This window comes from Macrotis lagotis, chromosome 1 (assembly GCF_037893015.1).
Source record: "Macrotis lagotis isolate mMagLag1 chromosome 1, bilby.v1.9.chrom.fasta, whole genome shotgun sequence".
In the NCBI taxonomy this organism is placed as follows: domain Eukaryota; kingdom Metazoa; phylum Chordata; class Mammalia; order Peramelemorphia; family Peramelidae; genus Macrotis; species Macrotis lagotis.
Window position 1 is genome coordinate 898,883,943 of NC_133658.1, and position 18,177 is coordinate 898,902,119.

Sequence of the window (18,177 nt, forward strand, 5' to 3'; positions counted from 1 at the left end):
GGAACAAAAAGCTTTCAAAACATAGAGACCTAGTAGAGGAGGTTAAAATCATGGAAGGTAACTCAAGACATCCCTATTATATTATCTGCAACTGGAGTTGTTCAAAGGATGTTTTTAGTGAGCCTACAAAGAATGTACTTTTACTTAAGTCAGTAATTATTTTCTGTACCTGTACAATAGTATATAGTCCCCCATTCCCCACCATCCTCTATCAGCTTCTCAAATAGGAACAGATTAAGTTCAAGCTCAACTCTCTTTGCAGCACTTGTTAGAGATTATCCATCTGCTGCCACTTTTACCCCTAATGACTTCCCCTTTTTCTCCCTCTATCACTGAAATAGTCAGTAGTACTTTTTGAAAAAAATTAAATTCTACCCTGCCCCCAAAGTTTCTTACTATCTCCCTCAACTTGATACCCTCTATATCCCAGTCCATACCCACTCCTCTTGTGCTCTCTAGATTTCCTGCCCTTAGTTAAATGCCCTTTCATCTTAGAATCCTTTCTTTCATATTCTTTCCATCTGTAGCCCCGAGACTCACTCTTCTAAGAAATCTGGCTTATCCTTTCTAGTACTGGTCATGCCTTCTCTCATCCTTTCCCTTCCTTACTGTTCCTCTGGTCCAGAAGGGGGTAATATTGGCATATGGAGATATGAAGCAAGTGCCTTGCTTCCCCATTGTTGATTCCAGATTCTCCCTTGGCCTTCTTCACTTAGTGATTTTTCCTCTTTTAAAATCCCATCAATAAAATTTTCCAATCAGAATCAGGGTAGCTGTGGTATACCATTTCCATGGTCAGACTCCCTCCTTTCTCAAGGAGATCAACCTCTGGTTATCCAGCTCCTGCCCTTAAAAAAAGGGACCTTCAAAAACACTGCTATTTCTTCCTCAGACTCCCTAACCTCCCATTTCTTCAGCTTCCTTAAATTATTTTCCCTGTGTCTCAGTCATGGGCTACACTACAATTCAGGTTTTCCTGGACCTCCCCTCTTTCATCCAATTACCTGTAATGATTCCTTCTTGCCTCTAGATTAAAACATAAATGTTTCTGCTTGGCTTTCAAAGTCCAATACAACCTGCCACCAGTCATTTTCTTGAGCCCCAACGAACACCATTTCTTCCTCCATCACTTTGCAATCCAACCAAAGTGTTCTTATTGCAATGTTATGTTTTTCATCCCCTTGTATTTAGACTGACCATTCCCTGGGACTAGAATGCACTCACTCTTAATCTTTATCACAGACAGCCCCTCTCTTCTTTTAAGATACAGTTCAAGGGGGCGGCTAGGTGGCATAGTGGGTAAAGCACCGGCCTTGGAGTCAGGAGTACCTGGGTTCAAATCTGATCTCAGACACTTAATAATTACCTAGCTGTGTGGCCTTGGGCAAGCCACCCCATTTGCCTTGCAAAAAACCTAAAAAACAAAAAAAAAAAGATACAGTTCAGGTACCACTTTACAGAACCTTTCTTGATTCCCCCCAAATGCTATTGCACTCTCTTCCAAATACAACTATGTAAATTTATGAACATCTTTAGATTGTACATATTTCTATGTCCCCTTGTCTCCTTCATTAGAAGGTAATTGTGAGGAGGGGTTGTTTCATTCTTTGACCTTGCATTGCTACTGTCTAGAAAAGGGCCTAGTACAAGTTGTTCAGTTGTGTCCCACTCTTTGTGAATCCCTTTGGGGTTTTCTTGGCAAAGATGCTGGAGTGGTTCATTATTTCCTATTCTGGTTCATTTTATAGAAGAGGAAACTGAGGCAAATAGGGTAAAGTGACTTTCCCAGGGTCACACAATTAGGAAGTGTCTGAGGTCATATTTGAACTCAGGAAGATGAGATTTATTGACCCCATGCCAGCATTCTGTCAACTGCAGCTCCACCCAGCTGCCTACCATAGAGTAAGGGCTGATTGATAATTTTGTGAACCATAAACTGGAGAGGGGGAGAGACTTGGAGTAGGTCCACCAATTAGGAGGCTAATATATTAGTCTAGTCAGAAGTACCAAACTCACCACTTCCCAAGGAGGGCTGAACCAGATTAAAATGTAATTGGAACATGTTTTGTTTTGTTTTGTTTTTTGCAAGGCAATGGGGTTAAATGACTTGCCCAAGTCCACACAGCTAGGTAATTATTAAGTGTCTGAGGCTGGATTTGAACTCAGGTACTCCAGGGCCAGTGTTCTATCCACTGCGCTCCCTAGCTGCTCTGGAACATGTTTAACAAAATAAAGATACTATACAACATAGATAATGTTACTTTGTGGTTGCAGGCATCCAGTCTATTTGAGTTTGAGCTTACTGATTGATCAGAATGGATGGATTGATTGAGAGTTGTTTCTCTGCTACTAAGGCCTTGACTACAAGTGCTATGATGACTACCTTCAAAATTTGGGGTGCTCTGGGGCAGAGGTCCCATTGCCCTAGCTGGGTTAGCACCTTGTTTCTTTGAGCCTTGGTTTCTTCCTCTATAAAATGGGGATAATGTTGCATGCAGTCGGGCAGGTCTGGGGTGTGAAGAAGGGATGAGATAAGTGTAGGGAAGAGCTGTGTAAATGAGCTCTCACAAAAGCAAGAGATTCTCTTAGCAACCACAGAATGGCCACTGGACAGAACAAAGGCCTGAATTTGCCTCAGAACCCACAGGGCCCTTCCTGGCCTCCAGCCCAAGGATCAATTTAGTCTTTTAAGTCTGTTTGTCTTCTATTTAAAGGAACACAAAGGTTCCTCTCTCCCTGGCAGTCCCAGACAATGGAAAATAGATGGGCTTGCCCCAGAAATCACGGAGTTCAGGTTGACCGTTGGGTGTTCAAATAGACTTCAGGAGCCCGGATGTTTGCACTCTGCCAGGTTGAGCCTGGAGACCTGGAGACCTGAAGCCCCCTGAATGCTTCTCTGGGGAGAGGTCAGACACATTCATGGAAGAGGCCAATGGGGGGGGCCTTGCCTTGTGGTAGGGACTTCATGCCTCCCTCCAGGGTGAGATCCCTTTGCAGAGTTGCCTCAATTCAATTTCACATCCTTGATGTGTAGGGAGCAAGACGGTGAAGTATAGGAGCCAGGAAATTTTGGCCTCAGAGATACAATAAAATATAATCCCCTTGAGGGACCTAGCAGGGTACCTGGCAACAATTTAGTGCTTAAGAAATATTTATTGAATTGTGGGAAACAGAAGCAGCATGAAGAACAATGTGAGTTTGAAACTCAGCTCTGTCCCTTTTAATTGTGTGACTTTAGACAAGTAATTGTATTGATCTTACAATTTTGAATTGATAATCCAAGTTGACTCCTGACTGTGTGACCCAAAGCATATCACTTAATCTCTGTCCCTAAAAGACCTCTCTGAGACAGGCTGCTGATTGTGACTGTGGAGGGAATTTACACACTGGGAGTTCTCCCATAGTACAATCATAATAGCATCCTCATCCCTCACCTCTAAAATGTGTGAGATTGTATGTTATACAAAAAAATAGTCCCAGGTTCCAAGGAACTTTAATTCTCCTGGGATTAGGGGTCAGATGAATGCTTCTGTCACTTAATAACAGCGGATGTTGTCATTTAGGTAGTACCTTAAGGTTTACAAAGTTTCTTCAAGTCTAATCTTATTTGAGCCTCACAATAACTGGGGATAAGTGCTACAGATGAAAAGACCGAAGTTCAGATTGATACAGTACTTGCCCAAGATTACAAAGCTAGTAGATACAAGAATCAGAATTTGAACCCAAGACTTTTTGATTTCTGAATCCTGAAAGTCATCTATTATGCCACACCACCTCTAAATTTTCTTAGTAAGAAAAATTAAATGTGTAGATTGCAGCTGATTTGACACCTCCCTCCTCCCCACTGTGACCATTTCTCACTTCATTTACTTCCTTAGAGAGAGCAGAAAGGCAGAGGTATAATGATAATTAAGAAGAAAAAGGAAGAGATGAGGAGAAAGAGGAGGAGTAGGAGAAAGGAAGAGAAGAGGGGGAAGGAGGAGGTGGAGGAGGAGGAGGAGGAGGAGGGAGGAGGAAGGGGAGGGAGTTCTGGTAAGCATGCTGCCCATTAGGAGAGAGGGCCTTCATGACAGAGAGAAGGAGGAGGAGCTAAAGAAGTCTAGAAGAGAGTCTGTGTGAGTTCAGAATGTCTAAAATTCTCCACCCATAGCCCTCCTCTTCTGCAAAAAAGATAGAGATCTTGAAGGACCTTTTTTTTTTTAAGGTTTTGGCAAGGTAAATGGGGTTAAGTGGCTTGCCCAAGGCCACACAGTTAGGTAATTATCAAGTGTCTGAGGCCGGATCTGAACTCAGGTCCTCCTGACTCCAGGGCCGGTGCTCTATCCACTGTGCCACCTAGCTTCCCTGACCTTTTTTTTTTTTAAGAAAGATTTTATTTACTTTGAATTTTACAATTTTCCCCCTAATCTTGCTTCCCTCCCCACACCCCCCACAGGAGGCAGTCTGTTAGTCTTTACATTGTTTTGGAGGACTTTCTGAAGGGGCTGGTTATTAAAACCAGCCTTCTGGGGACACCCTCCCTCTAGAGCCTGGTTGTCATGGGACATAGGTCAAATGAAATCTCAAGTTATTTGTGACTACAGAATACAGTAGAAACACTTAAAATGATTAAGAGGGAAGAGCAGGCTTCAAAGATCTGGGACTCAAGGGTAATATTGCCCCAGCACTGAGCAGTATCATGAAAATGAACACTATTAACTAAGTTTGGGGTCACCAGCACTCATTTTTCATTTACTAGGCTACAAGACCTTCATTTGATTTGATGCTCCACAAGGGCAAGGTCTGACTTTTGCCTCTTTTTATATTCCCAAAGCTTACTACACTGCCTGATCACTAGTCAGGGCTTCAGATATATTTACTGATGAACATTCATTCATTCTATAAAGTGCCTTCTATTAATCAATGAAGAAGCATATATTAAGCCCTATTTCTGGTGTGATCCAGAGGTGGAGGATTCCTCCTTTGATCACAGGGGTGCCAACTGGGCAGGGAAGGGCAAGTTTCCCCTTTCTAATGGAGAGCTTTGGATTTGAAACTTGGTAGAGCTAACACTTTGAAGGAATTAAACTAGACTGTGAACCTGATTCTCTCCCTTCCAAGGAAATATGGGGATCATGTCCTCAAGGTTTTAGGGGAAATTGTCCATACTTTTGTGGCATTATCTTGGAAATAAATGTTCCTCTGAAAAATCATTTTTTAAAAATAGCATTTACTCAAATGACCAAATAACTACTTTACCGAGCTAGAAAAAATAGCAACAAAATTCAGCTGGACCCACAAAAGGGCAAGAATAGCAGAGGAACTGATGAAAAAACTGGAAAGGAAGATATCCTAGCTCTACCACATCTAAAACTATACTATAAAGCAGCAGTCATCAAAACTGCCTGGTACTGCTTAAGAAACCTTTGAAGTGGATGTTCTTCATATCTACCACCCAATCAAATCCTGATGTTGCCTACAGATTCCCAGCTCACTTCCCTTCCTCAATGAATTGTACTGGATTCATAAATTTTCTCTTCCCTGACTTGTGTCCTCATACTAGGAGACTTCAGCATAATACTGACTCTACCTTGAACATCCTAACCATTCAGTTCCTCAGCCTACTTACCTCCCATGAGCTGCTCCTCTGGCCCACCACAGCTACACACAAAAATGGTCAAAACTTTGATCTTGCCATTACCCACAAATGCACCACCTCCACATTCAAGCATTCTGAAATTCCCTTATTGACCATAATCTCTTGACTTTTCAACTCTTCCTCTCCTTACCCTTACATAATCCTGTTCTTCATCAAAACTATGATCTCCAATCCCTGGAACTCCCAATTCTCAGTCAGGTCATCTCCCTTGCACTAGTCTCTCTCTTTTATTCTTTTCTGGACTCCTCGGTCATCCAATTCAATTCTTCAGTGTCCTCCTCTTTCGAACTCCTGTCCCCTTGTCGTATCTCTGATTACACCCAACCAAAATTCATCACCCCCATTCGCCACCTTCACTCCTACACAGGTGCTGTTCAACAAATAGAGAAAATCCCTCAACCATTCTGACTGGGTCCTCACTACTGTTGGGCAATACTATTATATACCTCCCTTATTAACTCTCTCCCCCACTCTCCATCTCTCTCATTCCTCCTCCAGCTTCCCCTTTCTCAACCCTCTTCCCCTTCTTCCTACTCTCTCAGTAGTGAACCTTGTCTCATATTTGTCAGGGAAAAAAAATTGAAATCATTCTCTCTTCTCCCATCTTTCTTATCTATCACTCGAATGTTTTTGGCCATGCTGTCCTCTTTCACGTGATGTGGTATCCTCATTCCTTAACCAAAGTTAAATCCTTTACTTGTTCAAGTGATGTTAGTCCATCTTATAGCCATCAGTATAGTGCCCCCTATTGGAAGATAGCCCTCATGTCTCCCTGAGTCTTTGTTTTTCTCTAGGTTACCCACTCTTTTAATCATTCTTCATTTGACAGATCCAGAGCCCTTCCCTTCATCATCCTGACCATTTTCCTCTAAATAGTCTCCTTTTTATTTCACAACACATGGCTATCATATTGCTTGCCTTCCCAGCAGGTAGGGGAGTGATAGGAGGGAAGGGAAAATTTAGAACTTATCATTTTTAAATGAATGTTTAAAAAACAAATAGGTTTTTATTGTTCCCCTTTTAAAATAGTGCTTTGTCCCTACAATGTGTTTTGCTTAATATATTTTAAAACAAGCCTATTCCCACAGGTTCTCTTCCTCGTCCTAAATCTGTTCCCTTCTTAAATCTTTTGTCTATCCTTTCCCTAATTTCAGAATTTTCCTTCACTAATGATTAGAATGTTTTTAAATTAGGAAAATTGATTTTTTAGAATTAAAAAATTAAATATATTTTTATTTATTTCATTAGATAATTCCAAATTATATTTTTTAAAATGTTTAACATACATTTAAAAATATTGACAATTCCAAATTGATCAATGTCCTTCTTAAGGACATTTTGCCCAAGACTGAACATAATACTTAAGATGAGATCTGTCCTACGCAGAGAACCTAGGACCAACCAATCACCTTCTCATTTCTGGATCCGGGCCTTTCTTAATGCAGATTCCATTAGCTTTCCTGGGGGACACATCATGTTGTCAACTCCTTCCACACTTGGAAACAGTCTGTAAATGCATTTTTAAAAAGCCTAGGGGAAGCAGCCAGAATGACAAGTCTGAGAAACAGCAATGAGTCAGTTTAGGTAATTTAACATAGAGTTAATAAAAGGGAATGAAATAAAATTCTCATAAAGCTGACTGGAGTCAGTTTATAAGGAACTTTAAGGAAGTCGCATTTTTGTTTCACTAGGTAGCAACTGAAGCTTTTTGAGTTGGGGAGAAATGGAACCACAGGATTATTTTGGGACTGAATGGTTAAAAGATGACCTAGAGAATTGCAAGAGAACTAGTGGCAGCCCCCAGGCTAATACCTATAAGCAAGAGTTTGAAATCCCAGAAACATTATTCACAAGTTTCCACCATATCTAACATCTCTCTTTCCATTCCCCTACCCAATAGAACTGATAAGGAAGAGAAAGATCTGTCAAGTATTCAGAAGACATCCAAGACCAGAATTTTTAGCTAACTGAGTCAGCCCTGTGTCATTGGGAAAGGCCCAGAAATGACTAGGGAGGGGTCCCTTTCCTTGAGTCTCGGGGAATGGGGTGGAGCAACCTGGAAAACTGGGATAAAGTTCATCCCACATATTTCCTGGAATGAAAGGAATGGCAATTTCCATGAGAAATTTCCAAGAGGTGCTGACAATACTTGGAAAAGGAGTCTGGGGTGCACAAGGAAAGGGAGAGTCCTTGTCAGGGTTCATGCGGTGGTAACAAGGTGTGCTGAATGTGAGATTAGGCAGATATCTGGAAGAAGAGCTAGTCCCTGGCCAGATTGGTGGAGTTAGTAGTCAACCTGGAAGAGGGTGGTCAAAGAAATATTCATTCATCTTGAGTTGTGAAGCCATCAATAAAACAGCAATAACAGGAGTTGAGTTTAGAGCTCAGAGGGGCCTGAGAGCATAGAATATCAGATCTGGGAAGAAACAGGACATAGAAAAACAGGTCTTATCTCCTCATCTTCTTATCATCCTCTTCTCTCCACTCTCATGGCCATCATCTTGTCATTCTCTTCTCTCACTCCCATAGCCACCATTCTCTTCTCTCCACTCCTACAGTCACCATCTCATCACCTGCACTATTACAATAGTTTCCTAACTAATCTCCCTGCCTTAAGGTTCTTTCCACTCCATACAACTACTAAGATGATTCTCTTAAAATGCAAGTCTGACAATGTCACCTCTCCCTATTCCATAAGCTCCAGGGGCTCCCTACTGCCTCCTCTGTTTAACAATGATGGTCTAGGGGCACTAGGTGACATCACAGTACATAGAGCACTGAACCTGAGGTCAGAAAAACCTGAGTTCAAATCTAACCTCAGACTCTTGCTGCTCCTCTGACACAATACTCCATCTCCCATATCCATTCATTTTCACTTAGTTGTGTCCCCTGCCAGTATTGCTCTCCTTCTCTTCCTAGAGTTGCCTCCTGGTTGCCTTCAATTCTCCTTTCAAACTCCATCAGGGCAGCTAGGTGTCATAGTGGATAGAGCACCAGCCTTGGAGTCAGGAGTACTTGAGTTCAAATCCAGCCTCAGACACTTATTAATTACCTAGCTGTGTGGCCTTGGGCAAGCCACTTAACCCCATTGCCTTGAAAAATCTAAACAAACAAACAAACAAACTCCACCATAAGCAGGAGGCCTTTCCTGTTACCCCTCAATGTTATCCTGTCTTCAGTTTATCCAGTCCATAGCTTGGATGGACACAACTGTTTCCCCCAACAGCCTGGAAGTTGTTTTCAGAGGAAATATTTTTTACCTTTCTTTGTCTTCCTGGGGACTTGGTACATGGAAAATACTTTTAAATATTTGTTGACTGACTGACATTCCATGGGGAAGGCGAGGCAGGGATCATATGTAAACAGACAAATTTATAGTCATTTGAGGAGAAAAAGAGAATGAACAACTTTCTTTCTAGGAATGCTTCAGGTAGGAAGCTTTCATGGTGCTTTGGAGGAAGTTACAGATTCTTAGCACAGTCTATGCAGAGGTTTAGAGGTGGAAGATGCCATGAAAGTTTTGAGGAACAGTCAATAGTTTGGCTGGAATGTGGAGTATGTGAAGGGGAGTTTTGTGGAATTTGTCTACTCAGGCAGGTTGGAGCCAGACAAAGAAGCTGGGCAAGTCACTTGACTGCTTGCCTCAGTTTCCTTGTCTATAAAATGAACTATACAAAGAAATGGTAAACCATTCCATTATCTCTGCCAAGAAAATCTGCAGAGTTGGAAACAACTGAAACAATTGAATGACAATAGCAATAAACCTCTGCGGGGTCTGTCCAAATGACTTAGCTCCCCTCTATCCCCAGACCACCTCTACCCCCAGCCTTTTTGGCCCTAGAGATCTCTGAAAGGTTCCCTAAAGCAGGACTTTGTCCCATGAGATGGGAAAGTGGGGTCAGCAGATCTGGAACTTCTGGTTTGCCTCCGTCTCTCTGGCGCCAAGTCCATTGGGCCACAGAGCAAGCAGCAATGCTGCCCCAGGGAATGGGACTGGGTGACATCAGCCTGTTCCTGTCCTGCACAGAATGTTCCTGGGAAGATCAGGAAGCCTCCGGTCATCCAATGCTTAGACACAGATAGGCCCATTGGGACATCCAGCCTACAGTGACAGAGTGGAGACGGGGGACAGACCCTTTCTAGGGGCACTGTGCTCAGAAGGTGATTGGGGAGGTACCTCTGTATCTCCTGATTTTCTTTCCAAAAAAAAAAAAGTGGAAGGACTTCTTAACTTAGAAGAGAATATATCTTCTTATCTTAGGAGAGAAGAGGGTCTATCAGAGCTATTAAGAGGGTTTGAACACACCTGGAAGTTTGTGGGCTAGGGGAGGGATATTATTGCTTGCAGAAGGCTTTGTACTTCCCCTTAAAGGTCACTTCCATTGACTAAATATATATGTGTATATATATATATATCATATGGTTTATGTAAAGAACACCTAAGAGGGAAATGAGGAGCACATTGTTCCAGACTTGGGGGACTCACTGATCTTTTCATACCTGTCTTGTTGCTTGGACCCTCATCAAGTTCTCATTTCCTAAGCTTGCTTCCAAAGGAATTTGGAGATTTTTAAAAATACAGGAATTGGAAACAGTGCCTGGTTATTAACTTCACTCTATAAACCAGACCAAGTAATCTCTGTAAGTCTCCTGGCCTCAGTTTCTTCATCTGCTAAATCTCCTAGGGTCATTGTAAGGTTCATATGAGATAACATGCTTTGCAGACCTTAAAACCCTATAAAATGCAACTGAGTATTATGTATTTATTGGCATATTGTATTTTTGTATTTGTATTGTTAATTTATTTTGTATTTATTTTATGTAAGCACATATGAAATGCACATTGTCTTCTCCTATAAAATATAAGCTCCATGAAGGCAGGGTTTGTTTCAGTTTTTTCTTAGTAGAACCAAGTACCTGACAGGAGCCCCTGCTGTTTAAAAATGCTTATTGGTTGATTGAACCAGGGCAGTGACTATGTGAGTATCAAAAAGAAGGCAGATGCAAGGGAGATCATTAGATAGAAGGGACAAGATCTAGCAACTTGTGAGATATATGTAGAGAAGGAGAGTCAAGGATGAGCTGATGCCCTGGATAGAAATAGAGAAGTTAGGGGAGAGGGGATAGATTCTAGGGAAAAATTATTTTGAGTTTGAGATGCCCACCTGACAGATATCATTCAATTGTATCACTCATGTCCACTTCTACAGGGTGCCATTTGGGGTTTTCTTGGCAAAGCTACTGGAGTAGATTGCCATTTCCTTCTCCAGCTTATTTGACAGATCAGGAAACTGAGGCAAGCAGGGTGGAATGACTGGAGTGGTTTGCCATTTCCTTCTCCAACTCACTTGACAGATGAGGAAACTGAGGCAAGCAGGGTGAAGTGATTTGTCAAGGGTCACACAACTGGTAATCGTCTGAAGTCAGATTTGAACTCAGAGAGATGAATCTTCCTGACCCCAGGCCCATGAGTCTATATCTGAAAGACAGTTGGTGATCACTTATCTGGGGTTGAGGATCAAAATCAGGGCAGCATATGTACATCTGGGAGTCCTCTGTGTAGAGGTGACCATATAACCTCAAAGTTCTCAAACTTTTCTTCTTGGGCCCCCTTTACCCTCTTGAAAATGATTGAGGAACCCCAACCCCAGGCTTTATTTATGTGGGTGCTATCTATATTAAATACTGAAACATTCTTAGTATTATGATGAAAAGAATTTTATTCTTATAGGTCCTATGAGAGGATCTCAGGGAGTCCTCAGATCACATTTTAGCAACCATAGGAGATATAGAGAGAAAAAAGATGGACCAAGACAGAGCTTCGGGAGACATATACAACTTGGGGTGAGGAGGGGGCAGGAATGGATGGTGATCCAACAAAGAAGACTGAGCAGGATCCAGCAGTCAGGTGGGAGGAGAACAGAAACAGACAGACAGAAAATGAGAGAGAGAGAGAGAGAGAGAGAGAGAGAGAGAGAGAGAGAGAGAGAGAGAGAGCTGGGATTGAGCCAGGAAGAATGAGTTCAAATCCAGCATCCAATACTTATTAGCTGTGAGACACTGGGCAAGTCACTTTAACCTCTGTTTGCCTCAGTTTTTTCAACTGTAAAATGGGAATAATAACAGCACCTTCTCTCCCACCTTCTGGTCAAAGGAGATACTATTTGTGAAGTGCTTAGCACAGTGCTTGCATTTAAGAATGTTTGTTCAGAAATAGTTGTTCTCTCCTTGCCAAGGTCACAAAAGCCATGAGAGACCTCTATGACCCTCTTCTTCTCAAAGCCTCCTTAGGTTTCTGGAAAGGCTCAGACGTAGATCCTAGGGGACAATGCCCTATATTCCTACTCTCTCTGATTGATACCCATTCAGAAAGTCATGCCAAAGGCATCTCTGGATAGTTAGGACATTGGCTGGAAATTTAACATAGTGAGCTCTTCTCTTGACCATTGGTGGGGTCCTGGGAAAGTGATTCCCCAATGCTTTTTATCCTGGGAAGATGATATAGAATTGGGGCGGCTAGATGGCGTAGTGGATAAAGCACCGGCCCTGTAGTCAGGAGTACCTGGGTTCAAATCTGGTCTCAGACACTTAATAATTGCCTAGCTGTGTGGCCTTGGACAAGCCACTTAACCCCGTTTGCCTTACAAAAAACCTAAAACAAACAAAAAAAGATGATTTAGATTATCAGAAATCTGTCCCAGATTGCAAAGGATGCAAGAAGGAGGACGGCAGCATGTGGGACAGGGAGAGTTTGGAGTCAGAAGTTGTGGGATCGAACCTCACCTCTGTCACCTATTACCTTGGAGACCTTAGACAAGTTGAGGAATAATAATGAACACGTATAAAGGTGCTGCTTTACCTGTGCTCACTTGGGTTCACAACCATCCTGTGAAGTAGGGATAATTATTATTCTCATTTTACAGATATGGAAACCGAGGCTGAGAGACTTAGCTGGTATGTCCAACAGAATTTGAACTCATCTTCCTAACTCCAGAAAGTTTTAGCCACAGCTTGGTATAACTTAGTTGTCCAACTTAACTGCTCTATCTTTATCTATAAACATACTATCATAATAATGCATCATATGTAACATATTAGTATATTAAATATGCCATATGATATGAGAATATATCCCTAAACTAAGCCATGGACTAATCTATGTCTAAGGTCCTTTCAGGGTCCTATGATCTGACCCAATTACATGTACCAATCATTGGTAAATTGCCATGCCCAAGCGGGCCCTGGCCCATCTGTCTCTGAATGCCTGGGACTGATTACCCAGTAATTTCAATCAATCTCATTCCCTAAAATCATCACTAGCCTGATTTCTTCCTTGGCTCATTTCTGCTATTGGAAAACATCTCGGGACAGGTGCAAATTGCCTTTCATGAAGACATATATTTGACCTCCTGAGACAGGATAAAGCAGGATGACTTTGGATATATCAGTGAATAGGCCCTCACAGGTATTCCCCTACGGGTCTGCAGGGTTCATGTTGTCTAAAGTCCAATCAGTGAGAGAAAATTCTCTTGCTATAGAAGCCCCTAGAGACAGCCTTGACTCTGTCCCAATCAGGGAAGACTCTCTGGGGAGAGTCAACATGTATGTTTATAGATATCTACAAAGTTTTGGGGGTTGGAGGTAAAGCACCAGCAGCTCAGGAGATCATGAGAGGCTTTATAGGTAGTACTGAGCTCAAACCTGAAGGAAGCTGGGAATTCTAAGAGCTGGAAGTGAAAAGAAATGGCTTTTTAGATGTAAGGCACTTCCAGGACAAAGATAGGGATAAAAGAGTCATTGATTGAAAAATTGTTCTCTTTATTTTTTCAATAAAAATATTGGGAAAGGGTTTGTGAATGGAAGGTCTGTGGCTCTCATGAAGTCAAGTGGAGAAAATGAGACACAAAGACCCAAAGTCTCTTTGGCAAAGGCCATGACCTGATAGTGACAGAAGTGGGCATGAGAAATTTCATTTCCTTATCTGTAAAGCAGAGATGATAAAATTTTGTACCTATGGCTTCACTGAATTGATGTTGATGCTTGGTACATCTTGAAACATTAGCCTACAGAGTGATTCTCTTTATATGACCTTACAGAAATTACTTTTCCTCCCCTGGGCCTCAGTTTCCTCATCACAGATACTTGTATGACCTTTGTGAGGTGAAGGTTTCATAGGCCTTAAGGTTTTATGGGAATCCCCCAATTAATAAATAGTCAAAGGATATAAAGTTTTAGAAGATGAAATCAAAGCTATTTGTAGTCATAGTAAAAAAAATTGTCTAAGCTGATACTACTTAGAGAAATGTACATTGAAACATCTGTAAGATGCCTCACATGGATTGGCTAACATGATAGAAAAGGAATATAACAGATGCTGGAGGAGATGTGGAAAACTGGGACACTAATGTATTGTTGGTGGAATTGTGAACTGGTTCAACCATTCTGGAGAAGAATTTGGAACTATGCCCAAAGGTCTATAAAATTGTGGATACCTTTTGATACAGAAATACCACTGTATCTCAAAGAAAGACCTGTATCTCAAAGAAATGAAAAAAAGAGGAAAAAGACCTATATGTACAAAAATATTTATACCAGTTCTTTATGTGGTGGCAAAGAATTAGAAATTGAGGGAATGTCCATTGATTGGGGAATGGCTGAACAAGTTGTGGTATATGATTGTGATGGAATACTATTGTGCTATGAATGTAATATAAACATATAAAATTGCTATAATGTCATTACTTGTAATATCATTCCTAGACAAATAAAAAGAGAGAATCAATGGAATGTTACTTGAGCTATTTTTAGTTTTATTTTTGTGATACATACAAGTTTACTAGAGTTCCTGAAGTGAATTACTTCATGATAATAAATTCAAGCTTTGGCCTCAGTGGGCCTACAAGAAAAAGTGGAACATATGATTCCATGACTCTGGAATCTGGGGTCTTGGATTCAAAATATACCTTTGCTAACTATTTCTCTGTGTATCCTTAGGCTAGCAACCTAACCTCTATATAGATCATGATTTCCTCCTTTGTTAGATGAAGGGGGTAACCCAGTCAGCCTCTGAGGTTCTTGTTGGTTCTGGATCTTGGATGCTCTGATCCTAAGCCCTCAGAATCTCTCCTACCAAGGGGCTTAGAGTTCAATTCTGTAGATCATTAGTCACATGGGGGTGAAGATAGATCCTATCTTTCAAAGCCATTGTGAGATTCAAAGAAGATAACTTAAGGAAAGTCCCCTTCCATTATAAAACACTCCATACAGTCCTTGCCTATGCTGACAATTATTACTGCTGGAAGCTTCTAGTTCTACCATGATGCTAGGTGTGGGTTGACAACAAGGGTTCTCTCTCCAGTAGTTACGTCATATCTCCTTTTACCAGGAAAAATCTCCAATGTTATAGGCTCCGGGGGCGGGGGGGGGGGGGGGGGGGGAGCTGCCTAGGAAGAGACAGTTCTGCCTTCTAGATTCACATGGAAATGCAAAGTGACTTCCCCAGGTGCAGTAGCACTGTAACTAGAGCTGGGTCATTGGAGTGTTATCTCAGGGCGCTGACAATATCATCTCAGGGCCTAATGTCTACACCTGGCAGCCTCACCAGTGGGTCCCACCCAACACTGCCTTAGCTGAGGCTAGCACTGTGTGGCACTCAGGGTGGTACTTCCTCCTTTCTAGCAACCACTCCTTGTCTCAAGCTCAGATGTTCCTAGTTTCTACCTAGTTTCAGGATAGAAAATTCCCCCCCCCCCCCATAATTTGATGATTGGTGTGATTTAACTTCCTAAATATTACTTTGGATCATTCTCACCCATCTCCGGGTTCAAGAAGGGTGGTAACTGGAGCTATGATTTCACTAATTTAGGACACTCCCAGATAAGGAAATTCTCTCTACCGGTGAAAGTGAGCCCTTCCTCTGTGACTCAGAACCCAAGATGGAGAGAGTACCAAGAGAAATGGTTTCCCCAGAGTCACACAGTGACTGTATCATTGAGTATAAGGTCTTCTTGGCTTCAAGGTCAGCTCTTAGCTCGCTATGCTACACTGTCTTGAAAAAACGTGTGTATGTGTGTGTGTATGGATATAATAATAAAACTTGAATTATAATAATAAAAAACTGAAGTGATCCAAGTTGAATGAAGAAAACCTCTTAACTGATTTAAGTCAAATGAGCAAAACAATGAAGTAAAATAATGCATGATGGGTCTCTGAGAATTGGAAAGTCTTTTTTCTACTCTCAGGTGATAACGAAGGACACAAATAATTTTGAATAGTTTTACATGGTCCTCTGAACTCAGCAGGCCCAGCTAGTTGTACATTAGTAACTCGCCTATCAGAATGGGGCAATTTCCCAACTTAGGTGGTAACAGATATATAGATATGGATCCACACATACAAATATATACATATGTAGAGAATGTGTGTGTGTGTGTGTGTGTATATATATATATATATATGTGTGTGTGTGTGTGTGTGTGTGTGTGTGTGTAATATCTGAATCGAACTTAGGCAGTAACAGGTATACATATATAAGATTTGAATAGCCTGGACTCTGTGGACCTGGCTGCAGGAAGGCCTTGGGGTTGGGTCAAAACCATAGGAAGCTTCCTCTGTCTGGCAATGGTCTCAGAGCATATGAGTTTGAATGAAGTTAGTACCTGTGTGACTTGGACAAATACCTAGACTTCTCTGGGCCTCAGTTTCCCCCACATTAAGAGTTTTCTAGGTGACCTCTTAGGTCCTTCTCAGCTTCAAATTTAAGATACTATGATCTGTATTAGAATTCTCCTTTTGGGGGTGGCTAGGTGGCACAATGGATAAAGCACCGGCCCTGGAGTCAGGAGTACCTGGGTTCAAATAATTACTTAGCTGTGTGGCCATGGGCAAGCCACTTAACCCCATTTGCCTTGCAAAAACCTAAAAAAAAAAAGAATTCTCCTTTTGACTTTTCATACTTGTGGGACCCTGGTCAAATTAGATTATATTTCTTGGCCTTGGGTAGAGGTCCCTGTTAGCACTATAATTGACCAAATAAATATTTGCAGAATATTCAAAGAATTTTCTGGTAAGCCTGGAGGAGGTAGGGACAGAGGGTTTGAGGAGTGAAGAAGACCACATTGGAAGAGGTTCACTCAGAGCAGTAATTTATTCCAAGAGGGCCTTCTTGGGTTGACTATGCCCCAAGTCATGCATGGCCTCATCTACATCTCAGGCATAGTGATGGGAGGGAAGATAGAGGCCCTCTGAGGCCATGTGCCACTTTATATTATGGCATTGGAGAATATGTGGGTTTCTGTTTCTGGAAGACATGGGAGATATTATGAGGCAGAGATCTTGTATATTTGTATGCAAGTCAGGGACTCCCAGGGAGGGGGGTCACTCTAGAGTAACTACTGCTATAAAGGAGGCTGAGACATCCAATGGGACCCACTTGGGCAAGATATATAGATATGGATATGTATGTGTGTTTATGTGTGTATGTGTATGTATATGTATGTCTATATAATAGATAACATAATTATATATTAATGTGTTCTATAATAAGGTCTCAGAAGGCCTCCCCTACCCCTGAAGTTAACAGCCATGGCACCTTCATCATAGAAATGGACAAGTGAGCCCTACATTTGGAGGCAGAAAACCAGGGTCTGAATTCTAAATCTGCCTCTTCCTACTCTATGATCTTGGGAATGGATGAATGGATGGATGGATGAAAAGCGTACTTTTCTTACTGTGTACTCTAAGAGTTGGCAATACAAACAGTAAAACAAGACTCTAAAGTGCTCACGTTCTAATGAGAGAGATAATAAAAGTCTGAAGACTTGAATTCAAATGTTTTAACTTTATGTGTGATTTTGGACTGATGACTTAATTTCTCTGATGATTTGATGGTCTCTGAAATCCCTTCCAGCCCTGAATATATGACCTTAAAATCCTTTAGCAGTTAATAGAAAGAAAAACAATCTGTTGGTCAGTCAGTCAATAAACATTTATTTAATGCTTACTGCAGGTCAGGTTAACATTGTTCTAAGCATTGGGAATACAAAGAAAGACAAAACCCCAGTCCCTGCCATCAGAGGGCTCATAGTCTAACATAAGAGACAACACGAAAATAACTTTGTACACACAAGATGGATTAGAGTTGAAGGATGGTGATCTAAAAATGGAACAGCCTAGTGACTTAGGGATCTGGGGCCTTCTGCAGAAGGGAAGATTTGAACTGACTCTTAAATTTTGAAGGAAACTGAGAAAGTCAGGAACTGAGGTGAATGGAAAGAACATGGGGCACAACTAGTTAAAAAAACAACATGGAGGTGGGCAATGGAGTGTCTGTAAAGAAATAGTAAATGGAATAATTTTACTAATATTGTGAAGGGGAGTTAAGTCTAGGGAGTCTGGAACAGTGGGAAGAGAAGTGATTGTGAAAGGCTCTAAATACAAAATAGAAAGCTTTACATTTGATCCTAGAGGTAATAGGAAGCCATCGGAGTTTATCAGGTGTGTAACCTGGTCAGATCTTCACTTTAGGAAAATCACTTTTG